Source organism: Triticum aestivum, chromosome 6D, assembly GCF_018294505.1.
Source record: "Triticum aestivum cultivar Chinese Spring chromosome 6D, IWGSC CS RefSeq v2.1, whole genome shotgun sequence".
In the NCBI taxonomy this organism is placed as follows: Eukaryota; Viridiplantae; Streptophyta; class Magnoliopsida; order Poales; family Poaceae; genus Triticum; species Triticum aestivum.
In genome coordinates this window covers 414,030,215-414,043,924 of record NC_057811.1, presented here as the reverse complement: position 1 = coordinate 414,043,924, position 13,710 = coordinate 414,030,215, and the positions used below count along the sequence as shown (strand labels likewise).

Below are 13,710 nucleotides of genomic sequence, written 5' to 3'. Positions count from 1 at the left end.
ATAGTGTATATTTTCATTTTTATTCCTACTTGCACTTTTATGGAATACATCACCAGCACAACATCTCCTCTCATAATATACCATGACTTCTACAGTAAGTTTACTTGAATTTCATAGTGTATATTTTCATTTATTCCTTCTTGCTCTTTCATGCAACACATCACCAGCACAGCACCAACTCTCATAATATACCAGGACTTCTACAGTAAGCTTACTTTAACTTCACAATGTATATTTCATTTTGTTCCTGCTTGCTCTTTAATGGAACACATCACCGGCACAGCACCAACTCTCATAATATACCAGGACTTCTACAGTAAGCTTACTTGAACTTCTACCGTATAATTTCTTTGAAACTTCAACAACAGAAGTTCAAGTAAGCTTCTCCTAAAATACTATTTTAAAAGTGGAATAACATTCTGCACATTAGCATGACATAAGTCTGCTTTGTTTAATTGACCTAGTCTAACTATTCATCAGCCTTGCGCTCCTCCTAGGCTTTGGTTGTAGTGGTTTTTGCTTGACATGTACCTCTTTCTCTTCCTCTTCCTCTTGCTCGTCATCTTCCTCTTCCTCTTCCTCCTCTTCGATGATGTCTTCATATTCGTCTTCCTCATCCTCCTCTTCATCTTCCACTACTTCTTGTTGCTGGCTCTAGGTTTTGCTTTCTGTTTCTTTTCTGCCTTTTGGCTTGTCTTTTCAGCATCTGCGTGCTTCGGGCATGTGTTCTTGCATTGTGTGGTTCATACTCCTTGCATATGCTACAAAGCCTGCTGCTTGCTTTCTGTGGGTGTGGTCCCCTATTTTGTTCTATAACTTTGGGCTGCTGTTTTTGAACTTTGGCTTGCTTGACCTCCTCGGCATCGTTTCTTTCTACGAGTGTTGGACATGTGAGTTTGTTGTGTCCTGCAACCTATTTGCACACACTATATTGCCTGTGTCCAAGTGGCACTCCGTTCTCATCGAGCACGACGACTCTTGCTGCACATGGTGCCTTTATTTGAGCTCTCTTGCCACTTTCCGTTGCTGCAGAAATTTTCTTCCTACCCTTTGTTTCAGAGTATAGTGGCAGTTTCATCGTCTCTTGCTGCCGCTGCTGAAATAATTGGTCAACATCCTGCTTGCATTGGTTGGCTTGAGCAGCGGTCTGGAGCATTTCAGCTTCATAATAATGAAGGTCATCTTAAATTTCAGCATCCTCTTCAGCCATCCTTTCGCCAGCATCCGCTCGATTTGCTGAATGTATTGCATCAAGCTCTTCCACAAGCCTCTTGAGAACATAGAAGGCTCTGTCATATTGTTGGTCACATCTCATCGCTTTCTTGTTAACCATCAAATTTAGCTGCAGCAAGATGTCTTGCTTCGATAGTCTTGAGCTGCCATCTCATGCAGTTGTGTTGTAGTCCCTTGTATCAAATGTTGGTTGTGCTTTTGCAGTCTTTGTGTACCTTTTCAGGATGTACTTGTCTGGAAATTTGTCAGGCTTCACGTAGTCCAGTATTTTCATGATGTGAAGGCAAAACAGGCCTGCATTTTGTGATGAATGCAGAATACATAGTTTGTGAGCGAGCAATGAGTTTCATATATTTGATATGATGCTACTAGTTTAGCTATTTAATGAGTTTGTTTTTCCGCTCACCCGTGTGTGTCCAAAGCTTGCATTCACACTCGTATATTTCATTATCTCGGTCAGCTACAACCTGGAATTCATGCTTTGACCAGGCAAATCTTTCTTCATCATCATGGCTAGCCTTGTTGTGGTAGTACACAAGTTACTTAGTGGGCTCTACTGTAGGCTTTGCGTGAAATAGCATGGATTTTCTCATCCCAATCCTCATCTTGCTGTACAAGGCTCTTGTGTACTTGATAGCCATGTCTTCCTCGTAGCCGTAAGTTGTTTTTGTCACAGGATTGATCTGCACATGTCAAAAAATGAGATATTAGTCGAAGCAGAGTCGTGGTTTTCATTTTTAAATACAAAGTGCACATGTTGAAGGAAGTCACAATATGATGGGAGTGTTTTTTTGTCTTAATACCATGCTGGTCATTGTTTGCTCGTTCTCCTTTTGCATCCGAGTTTGTATGCAAGCATTTACCCGCCTAGCAAACTTGTGTAGGTTCTCGGTCCCCTTGACAAAGCCTCTCTTGAGCACGTGATTCATGCTCTCGCTTCATTGTGTAGGAGTCATTATAGCACAGAAAATGTTCTTGTAATATGCTGATATCCACATTTTCCTATCACTCCACAACTGCATCATCATCTGGTCATTCTGCAGGTTGTACTTTTGCACGAGTGCAGCCCAGACAGCTTCAAACTCCGTTGGCATTAGCGGCCAGTTTAAGATTGTTGTGAACTCCTCTTTGAATGTTTTATACTTTTTGTACAGCAATGCGAGGTATTCCTTGAACTTCTTCAGGATGTGCCAACGGCATAGCTTGTGGATGGTGTTTGGGAATGATTGTGGTATAGCTTTCGCCATCGACGGGCACTGGTCTGCATGAATTAAAAAAATGAAACTTGCTTCTTTGAACTGATGGCGAACTTATGTTGTACAAGTACTTGAACTTCATAGGTAGCAGTAGGACTATCTAATAATGTCACATATATTTTCCTTACAACAGTGTTGTTGAACTTATGTTGTACAAGTACTTGAGCTTCACAGGTAGCAGTAGGACTATCTAATAATGTCACATATATTTTCCTTACAGCAGTGTTGTTGAACTTCTGTGGTACCAGTGCTTGAACTTCACAGGTAGCAGTATTACTAACTAATAATGTCACACATATTTTCCTTACAGCAGTGTTGTTGAACTTCTGTGGTACGAGTGCTTGAACTTCACATACATAACTATATTTTTCTGAACATGTTTCATATATTTTTTCTTATAGTAGTGTCCCTGAACTTCTATGATTCGTGTATTTGAACTTCACATCCATAACTATATTTTTCTAAACATGTGACATATTTTTTTTGCTTTCTTGTACTGTTTATTGGACTTCTTTGCTAACAGTGGTTGAACTGCTTGCTTTACATTATTTTCAGATAAAACCAGTGTACCCAAATACAGAACCATAGACTGAAAAATTGATGAAACTTATAGAGTTTTTTTTGAACTTACCTGTTAGAATGCAAGTTGGGTGTTTGTTGTTCATGCACCGTACAAATGTATCGAACAACCACTTCAATGACTTTGCATCTTCGTCTCTGATCAGGGAAACAGCAAATATCGTTGACTGCAAGTGATGGTTTGTTGCAACAAACACTCCCAGAGGCATATGAAATCTGTTGGTCTTGTAAGTTGTGTCAAATGTTACGCAATCGCCAAAGTCTTGATACGCTCCTCGGCAGCTTGCATTGGACCAGAAAATGTTTTTAACTGATTTGTCGCTGTCTACTTGTATGTCATAGAAAAACTCATCATTGATTGCCTTCATGTCTTTAAAGAAAGATACAAGTTTCAATACATCATCCAAATCATCTTTCCTTGCATTCATGGCTTTCTTGCAAATTATATGCAAACATGCATTTGTTATTTTTGCTAGCAAAGGGTTGTGACGTAGGATGCTATGTACATTGCAATATGTGCATTTTTGAATACTTACTGGTTTAGTAGGTCTCGTTCGGTCATGCTTAGGAAGTAGTTTCCATCTTCATTTTCAAATAGCATGGACATGATTGTTGTGTGCTTGACATCATGGTACTGCAGGAGCTTTACTACTCCAAAATAGTGGGGGTCATAATTCTTGTGTGAGTGCAAGAATACCAGCATGTCATCAGTTTGCATGAGGTGGTGATTATGATTGTACTCAATGTCCACTACCACACGTGTTTTATCCTCCTGCACCTTCACCCTCATTCTTGCATTGCAGCCTGTCCTCTGCGATGTTTTGTTTCGCTTCCTGTCAGCCTCTGAAACAGAAGTTGTGTCTTTCCCTTGGAACACAAACAAAATACTTGTGATTGTCATTCCCTCCCGTCTTCCTGATTCCAAAACCAGAATGTCTGGCCTATCTGTTATAAAATTCCCTTGCTTTCTCTACATTCTGGAATCGCATCTTTAGTCTCGGTATTAGATAATCCAGGAGATCCGGCATCTGCAGAAAAAGAAAAAAAATAATCCAAACGGCACGTTAAAATGCAGTTTATAAACTTGTTATCCTGGAGGGAGCAGAAAAATTGCAGATCATACAAGATGCATATATAAATACCTAAATTTTTTTCACTTACGTGTGTGTATGATCGCAACTCCACGGGAGTCTGCTGCTGGCCCTCTAGGATGGGGCATGGCGGAGTTATCATAGCAGGATGCAGGAGTGGATCACGAGGAGGAAGGAGGGCTGAAGATGGCCTCTCTCTTGTTTGCATCCTTTTTGCTTGTGGTGGTTGTGGAGGTATTGCGAACCTGGTTTTGGTTTGCTCTTTTGTTCTGTGAAGCAATCCATCTACCTTATGTCCCGTACAATTTGAGTTGTAGCAGCAGCATCCAACGACGGTAGTGTGCAGAGCACTCTCCTCCGTGTGTGTGTTCCTGTTGGATTTGTCCTGGGATCCGTTTTAGTTGCTACCCTTTGGCATTGATGATCCACACCAGGATAACCTTCAGAGTTACACGCAGGACTTGAGCTAACCCCCTCCTCCATCGGTGTGCTTGGAAGTCTGCTGGTGGATACAAAGAATCCGCGGGGGATTTCCGGCGTCACCCAATCAGGTGGAGGCACAAAGTGGTGCGGATAGGGATGTGAACCAGCGTCTTGGTAGTCTGCATGTGTTTCGGGTGTCATCCAATTTTGGTGTGGAGCAGGTTGGTAATGTTGTTGGTGCGGTTGAGGTGTGACCCATTGAGGTGGTGGCGCAACGCGTACAGGCTTAGGATTGTGTATTTGCTGCTGGGAACTTCTAAGCTTCTTCCTGCGCCTCTCATCTTGCTGCCATAAAAAAAACTTGTGTTAGCACACAAGTTACATCTGCCTATACCTGTGTAACTGAACTGAGCATTATTCACAGCCTGAACTTCTCATATAAAAGTGGTGTTCATGTACATATTATTTCCCTAGGACAGGTATCACACTCTGAAATGAGGTGAGCATCTGCCCATACTTGTGTACCTGAACTAGGCACTCTTCACAGAATGAACCTCACATTTCTTTATTCTACACTGTTTGATTTCTTATGTACGTGAACTGAGCACTCTCCACATACTGAACTTCTTGTTTGCAAAGGGGAAATACTGTCTACAGTTAAAAATCCTGACCTTCATGAGTTTGAATCGTGGAACCACTAGTGCATACCAACCTGACCTTCATGTGATCATTTGTATGTTTTATTTTCCTTTTATTTTTTGCACACAACCAGATACATACCAACCTGAACTCTAGCAGACTTACTAGTTGAACTTCACATGGTTTTTTGCATATGAATGCAGGCATATTTTTAAATGTTTGTAGCCTAGACTGAGGCTCACACACTACCAGAACTTCACATGGCTGAAAGAAAATAACAGACAGCAGGAAGTTCAACCATACCTTGGCTAGAAGTTCGGCCAACCTTTTTCCCGCAGTAGATAGGCCACCTTGAGAGCAATTCGTAGGAGAGCTAGGAGAGGAATTCCATGGAAATCCATGTCTTGCAGAGGGCGCGAAGTTCATCTGCACGAACCAAGAAGGTCAGGCAAGGCAAGATTGAAGGAGTAGGCAAGAAGAGGGAGGAAGTTCATCTACCTTTGCTAGTTTTGAAGGCACCACCGATGCGGCCTCCGCCGCTGAGATGCTTCCTTGGCCGCGTCGTTCGCCGTAGCTTGCACCTTGGCCGTCATCAGCTCTGCTAAGCCGTCGGGCGGTGAGGATGGGAGGAGGAGGAGGCTTCCGAAAGTCCATCGCTATTAGTGGCAGAAAGTCCGACGGCTTCACCGCCTCCAGGCGATGGGGGCTCCCTCGCGCCGGCGTTCGCCGTCGCTCACTCGCCCGAGCCGGCGATTGGACAGATGGTGGCGACGGAGGGGGCGGAGCTGGATCCGGTCGGCCAGGAGGTGGAGTCGGAGAGGAGGTGCTGGATCCGGTCGGCCAGGAGCTGGAGACGGAGGGGAGGCGCTGGATCCGGCGGAGTTCGGCGGCGAATCACAGGGGGAGGCTGGTGATCGAGGGGAGGAGCGGCGAGGAGGGGGGCTAGGGCGGCTGAATCGGGATCGGGACCAGGTGGGATCCTGTCGGGGCGGGCCGGCAGTTCGGGAAGTTCGGGTGGGTTCTGTCGGGCCCTTATTGGGGCTGATGTGATCCAAATAACTATTCTAATCCTGGGATTATAGTGTATGTTGTAGTTCTGTATGCAATCACATCGCACAACACACAGGTCTTATTAGCAGCAATCGTCTGTGTTATTATCGGTCTTCACACACATTTCTGATTACAAACCTGTTTGCCGCGTATCACACACATCTTGTTAAGTTGAACCATTTTTGTTCGGCGGCTGCTACAAATCAGTCGGATGATTTCTTTAAGAAATCATCCGCCTGGGTAGCCATCCGATCTATCGCTGGATGGCCGTTTGATCCGAGTAACAGAGCCCCGCCTCACGTCTTCCTTCTTTGATCCCCTTTCACGGTTCCACCGGAGCAACGCAGCACCCGCCGTGGCAATGGAGCCGTCGACGAGCACTGCACCGCATCTGCGAGAGCCACCACCGACCGCTGCAGCGCCGGGTAGCGCTCCGGGAGCACCGGCCTGCTCCACCACAGCCATGTCCGTCGCAACACCAAGCACAAAAAAGAATCCTTCTTCGACGAAGCTTCATTGTAGCCACAACAACGCTCCATTGCAGGCCAGGCGAAGCTCCATCACAGCTACGGCCACACTCCATTGCAACTCCGATGAAGCTCCATTGGAACCGCGGCGGAGCTCCAATGACCCCAGACACGCTCATTGCAGCCCTGGGCACGCTCCATTGCAGCGCCGCCGGTGCTTCAATGCAATCCCGGCGAAGTTTCAATGGTCCCTCCCGCGGCGCTCCATCGCAGCACCCTTCGTCGCCTGGGATGCTTCACAGCAGCACCGATGTCGGCCCAGCGGTGGTCCATCGATGCTTCATCGCAGCACCCGACGTCGTCGACGATGTTTCGCTGCAGCCCGCACCGGCATGGCATGGCGGGCTCCACTGCGGCACCCCGACGGCGCCAGCGACGGAGTTGCACTGCAGCGCCCACCGCTTGTTGGTGCTCCATCGCAGTGCGACGGCGACGCGGTTGCCGTGATGAAGTACGTGACGGTGACGGGCGGATTCTGCAAAGCAGCATGATGATGAAGCGGACTGCTGCGACGCAGCATGATGCGGCCTCGATGGCGGATGATTCGTCGTCTGCAGCACCGACGGCCGCCGTTGTAGCCCCCCCACCCCCCCCCCCCCACGCGGATGGGAGCTTGACCATGCAGGACGCGGTGATGTGGATTTGGCCGGAGTAGCCTTTTCCTTTCAACAGCAGGTGGAGGTGGAAAAAGCAAAGGAAGAAGACGAGTAGCCTGACGAGTGGAGGAGAAGGCATCAGGAAGAGATAAGGTTGGGAGGAAAAGCGTGGGCTGATGGGGCACGTGGCACACGTACAAGACGGCTTATGAACGTAGGAAATCATCCGGTTTAAATTAAACGTTTTCCTTTTTGTTCTCTTGGCTCAGCGCAAACAGTTCAGCTGAGTGAACTGTATGCCCTCTATCGCGCACACCTTGATCTGGCTGGCTGTTTCTTTTGTGTTGCCTAATCACAAACAGTTAATCCGAGTGAACTGTATGCCGTATATCGCACACACCTTCATCTGGCAGCCCGTTTCTGTTGTTCGCCTCATCACAAATAGTTTATTCGAGTGAACTGTATGTCGTATATCGCACACACCTTCATCTGGCTGTCAGTTTCTGTTGTTCTGTCTCATCACAAATAGTTCATTGGAGTGAACTGTATGCCACGCATCGCACGCGTAATTAGAATATGAACCATGGTTGACGTCTCTGCCATCAGAAACGTTTTGCATATTTTTTGACGTTCTTTACATCACTGTTTGCGATTAATGCATCGCACACTGTTTCGTCGAAGGGTCTCTGATTGTAGTGTCGCGTTAGAAGCATCCTGCAGTAGTGAACTATCATGGTTTTGTCACGACAGATGTCCTTGTAAAAGGACTAAGTCTAGAGGCCATCGCGACTAGGCGGTCACTTGAGAGGGGTTGATCGGGAAACGAAGGACACAAGTTTACCCAGGTTTGGCCCCTCAAGATCGAGGTAAAAGCCTATGTCACGCTGTGGTTGTATTACTGATGATCTCGATTACAAGGATGCAGATTTGCTAACCTAGCTCTCGATTGATTGTAACTTAACTTTTTCCACCCAGGAGCTCCCCTTTATATATAGGTTGATACCCTAGGTGTACAATAGAGTCTGGGTCGTCGTACTACGACCCCTATCCTATTCTACTAGTCTCCCAGGCAAGGAGTCTTCATCCTTAGACCTTGTCAAGTGGGCCCATCGAACGACACTGCTGAGCCGGCCTCTACCTTAATCTTCTGGGCTTCCATCGCATAGTGACTCGCCAGGCTGAAGTGACCCACGAGCTGATGCGCTCTAGGCTGGGTCATTTCTCCTGTCGAGTCATAATGTCAGGGAAATATCCCCAACACAATGGCCGGCTCGTAATGAAATAGGTGGGCCGACTTATGAAGATGGCCCATATAGAAGCACCCAACTTGGAAAGCAATACAAATAGAAGGTAGAGTAGGATACGGGTTGTCACCACGACCCGTACTCTGTTGTAAACATGGGGACTCAACCTGCTATATAAAGGGAAGCCCCCAGGATGAAAAGACTTAAGTTGCAATCTCTCGAGAGCTAGGTTAGCGAATCCGCATCCTTGTAATCGAGATCTCCAGCAATATCAATCGAGCAGGAAGTAGGTCTTTACCTACACCGCGAGGGGCCGAGCCTAGGTAAACTTGTGTCCTTCGTTCCCGATCAACCCCGTTCAAGCGACCACCTAGTTGTGATGGTCTCCAGACTTAGTCCTTTCATGAGGACATCTGCCGTGACAAAACCACGACAACTAAGGAAACCTTTGAACATATTCCAAAACGTGTACGATCATTGGTATCAGGTGGCTGCGAGAAGAAGCTAAATGCAGCCAGCAGTGATGTCCTGCGCAAGTCGGTAATGCAAGCCATGCCAATTTATTACTTACAAGAAAATTACCTCATTGATATACAGCTGTTATTGGGTGGGGGTGTCCAGGCAAGAGGAAAATGCACTGGTTAAATTGGCTAGACATGACTCGCTTCAAATTGCATGGTGGTATGGGCTTCCTTGATCTTCCCACCTTCAATCTGGCGATGCTTGGGAAACAAGGATGGCTTTTAATGATGAAGCCCCACTCATTATTTGCTAGGGTATGAAAAGGAAAATACTACCCACATTGCGATTTTATGCAAGCTAAGAAAGGAAGACACTCATCACGTACCTCGCGAGCGATTATTAGTGGGCGTATAGTCCTAAAAATGGCCTTCATCAAAAGGGTGGGAACAGGCACATAGATTAATATTTGGGAAGATCAATGAACCCCTTCGAATCCGTCACTACGCCCCATGTGGAAACACTACAACAAGAACCCCCATTTAACAACACATGTCTAGCAACGGTGATGGCTTATGTGTTGTTTTGTTCAACCTCCCACTTCCCTCACTTATCCCTTACTTGGCGCTAACCTCCTTGCTTTAGAAAAGGGATATCTGACCTCCTCGTTTCCAAAAAAAATCCCCGTAACCTATCTCCACCTCATTCTACACATCTATCCGCCATCTCTCTCTCCCACGATTCCTCTCAGCCCAGGCCCAGCCGAACACCACGCCGCCGCCGCAGGTCGGTTCTGGCTAGCTCCGGCGCCCCCTGCCCCCCGCCCCGACTGCGCCACCACTCAACTGTCGGCTCCGCTGGTCTCCTCGGATCCTCCCCCGCCGCAGCATCCTCGGCGCCCCTGAACATGCTCCTACAGCAACCCTAGTTGGCACGGGCGGCACGACTCCTACGCCTCCTCGGGTTCATAGGCCCACTACCTCCGTGTATCTTCATATGCTGCCGCCGGATCGGCTTCGACTGTCATCCTCTACCTCGGCTACCTCCTCCAACACTGACGATTCATGAAGAATCTGAATGTGTTATGCACCCAAGCTGTTGGCAGGTGATCTTCATAATCTCGTTAGTACTTCATAGTACGACTAATGGAGAAGATTTCTATTTTCATTTGGAGTATACAATGGTCGTTATAGCAATGATTGTCCTGATCTATATTTTTATATGTAGCTGAGTTTTTTTCCATATAGGTTTATGCTCTGAAGAAATGGTTCAAACCAAGTGTGCAGTCTCCACAAATAGATTTAGTCAAGACAAAGGGCATGACCCCAGGGCCGGGCCGGCAAAATCCGGGGCCCTGTGCGAAACTAAAAAATGGGGCCCTATCTCACTAGAAAGATAAACTATCGAGCAATTATAAAGTACTCCCTCCGTAAAGAAATATAAGAGCATTTAATGATCTAAACGCTTTTATATTTGTTTAAAGAGGGAGTATGTGATATATTGTCTGACATAAAAATTCTGTAGTACTGAAACATGAGATACCAAAGAATAAAAAAAAATTCAAGTGATATGGCAGCAGATATCAATTGGAGATTATATGTCAATGTTTGGCAATTAGACGAACCGTCTTACTCACCTAGTCTCGTGTCCTATCCGGTTGAACTGCTATACGGTGATCTTTAATCGAGGAGGCAATCATGCAAGAATCTATCTCTCTAATGATCCCTGCGAAAAGTTAATTAGAAAACAGAAATTAAGATAATAGGAGTAGAATTAGGAGTAAAAGCCAGCAGTATTCCTCTCTAACCCTCTGAGAACCCAAGAACACAAGAGGATTTATCGATGGACGCGAAGTTTTAAACCAATGAGGACTTTACTGGATTTGCAATGACAAATCTAGCATACTACGTCTCCTAATCCTGTCTCTGACTATACCTTTCACCGTGTCGATCGTCCGTTGCGGCGTCGCCGGATCTGGAAGTCTGGAGGATGCGCATGCACCGTGTCGCCCGCCCATTGATGCTGGATGCAACCGATCGAGCAGAACTGGACACCGCCCTTTGGTTTCTGATCGAGCAGATCAGTTTTTTTAGGGGAGATTGAGGTATCGAGCAGATCAACATGCCCTGGCGTCTGGCATCCCGCAATCGAGGCATCGAGCAGCGGCCTGGGAGTCACGCGCCAGCGGGCAGAGGCCCAACTCCATGCGCGGCCCAACCCCAGGAATAATATGTACATAGACATGTAAATTTTCTGGGGCCCCTCAAATTTATGGGCCCTGTGCGGGCCGCACAGTTCGCACCACTATGGGCCCGGCCCTGCATGACCCTATTATCTACAGAAGTAAATTCTAGCAGGGGGTTCAGTATTAGTGTCCAATCTTTGCTTTCTATCAAGTGATTGTCCATTACACCACAGTAACCTCGTCCAAACAACTCTGAATGACCGGACTTCTTGGCATCAATACATCACGCACTAAAATACTAATGTATCACTATGTTTTCCCAGTACGTTAGGTTTGTATGGGTTGCATTTCACACATTGTCACTCAATGGTTTCAGTACACGAATTTAAAAGGCCAGGCCACATCCTGTCATGTGGTGGGCTTTCATAAAGCTATCTTAAATACTGGTTTTGCCTGAAGAGTCATTCCTTTTCTTTCCTCTGTTTTCAGTATTGCAGGTGGAGTTGTATAGGAAAGCTGAACAATTATATCTCGAAGCAATTGAAATCCTGGAGAAATCATTTGAACCTACTGATATACTGTACTGTAAGTTTGAGATTAGATTTCTTTTCCATATCATTTTTTCAGTATTTTCTGATTCGGTTCATTTTGTACGAGCGAACATATGGCTATTTTTTAGGGTTAAAATAGAGTGGATAGTGGGATGCATAGGTAACATGATATAAGTTTCCATTCCATGGTGCGTGCTATGCATCTATGCCTGCTCGGTGTGAACTGTTGTTTGAGTGGAAGAATGGCGTACACTTGTGTCTTTCTATAGTAGAGAACTAAATATTATATCCTGATCACTCTGGCGTACACTTGTCAATTCTTATGATATTTCATATAAATCCCCTACGTTAACTTGGTCTGCACAAAACATGTTTTACTACCTCTTGTAGGGTTGGAACAACTTTGCGTAATGTTGGACAATACTATCATATTCAGAACAGGTTTGATCAAGCTGAGATATATTACGAGGTACCGGTCGTTACATCATATAAATATATTTGATTTCAAATTTTATTTTGTAATTGTGTTATGCCATACAGTTCGAAAAGTTTTGAAGTGAATAATAAAGCTAGATATTTCGTCTAACGAAATGTGTTTAAGTGAACCGTCATATTATCAGTTGGACTTTCCCCTATTATTCTGAGGGAAAATTATAACAGACAGCAGGAAATAGTTTGTACGGGCTGAATATATCAGAAAAGTACCACTTTCTGTTGCTTACCCTTAATATGTAGTTCATTTATTTTGCTGGGAGCAGTGATGTGGCCATTATTCAATTATCTTTGCAAATCTGAATAACATTCACCATCTTATTCTAACTTTGATATTTTATGAACATTCACTAGAGCCAGGAAATCGAACATAGGAATCAAATGTTCCCTTAAAGAAACATAGGATTCGCAACAGTGCAATGTTCTCATGTGGATACTCATCTATGCTGTATGAAAGCATTAGCAGTGGCCATTTTTTTATTTTGCTGTTACGATTCACTAACTTAAGCATCTCTACTTGTTTAGTTTTCTTTTGACCATGTGGAGCATAAATATGCTAGTGAACTTCTTGTGGAATAGAATCTTGAAATGGATTTTTTGTCATTGTACTTTTCAGTAGAGTAATTTGATCAGTTTTTCTATGATTTATGCAAGTTCTCATTAGTTTAAACTTGTTTCCTGTATGTCAGCACATGATATTTATTTTATTTATGGCATGTACCTTGTTTCTTACTAATTAGTATTTTCTTTTTATGGTAACTCAACTGACATATAGCAGGTTTGTTCATAAGAAAACAATGACCAAATGTTTTTGTCACATGTAGGGTAGTACTTTCCTTTACAGCGTATAGTGCTACTAATGGCATGGCCTTCAACCACTCTATGGTGCTCCTCCTTCAAATTCGACTTCTCTATTAACCTGATTTTCCCTAAGTTACTCGCTTTATTATTGTTGTAGATTGCCAAGATAAACTGATGATACATGGCCCAAGTTTTGGTTGCAAGGTTATGAAAGAGGCTACTACAAGATAAATAGAATGTCATTGTATTGATCAATGTTTCAAACATTATAGTTGATTGCAAGCTCGGGAATTGGGCTACTACTAGATAGTTTCACATCATGTAATCTTTGGATCGTGATCTTTGTAATGCAACATATCTGGTTTAATATATGAGATATTTTTGTTTATCATATTGTGGCTTCTATGCACTATCCCAATAATTCTGGATGGCAATATATATATATGTAAAATATCATTAATTGTTCATGCAATCTAGCAAAGCTTCTACTTTGTAACGCCCGGATAATCAAGCTACAGTAATCCCACGCTAATGGTGCCACGTCACCACAGTTACTGTTGCTAATCTACCGTTAGGTCAAACCG

At 44.7% G+C, this 13,710-nt stretch overlaps 3 long non-coding RNA genes across 3 annotated transcripts; 1 reads left to right on the top strand and 2 right to left on the bottom strand.

The window, feature by feature from the left end:
* Positions 1–281: 281 nt before the first annotated feature.
* LOC123141808 (uncharacterized) lies at positions 282–3,727 on the bottom strand. The gene is made up of 4 exons (XR_006470423.1): positions 3,121–3,727; positions 2,037–2,494; positions 1,640–1,916; positions 282–1,527 (listed from the first exon to the last, which is right to left on the bottom strand). It is a non-coding gene; the product is annotated as an uncharacterized lncRNA (long non-coding RNA).
* A 21-nt stretch (positions 3,728–3,748) lies between these two features.
* On the bottom strand, positions 3,749–7,224 carry LOC123141807 (uncharacterized). Its single transcript, XR_006470422.1, has 3 exons — positions 5,525–7,224; positions 4,230–4,927; positions 3,749–4,096 (listed from the first exon to the last, which is right to left on the bottom strand). It is a non-coding gene; the product is annotated as an uncharacterized lncRNA (long non-coding RNA).
* A 1,832-nt stretch (positions 7,225–9,056) lies between these two features.
* LOC123141806 (uncharacterized) lies at positions 9,057–13,488 on the top strand. The gene is made up of 4 exons (XR_006470421.1): positions 9,057–10,202; positions 11,772–11,867; positions 12,224–12,302; positions 13,284–13,488. It is a non-coding gene; the product is annotated as an uncharacterized lncRNA (long non-coding RNA).
* Positions 13,489–13,710: the final 222 nt, after the last annotated feature.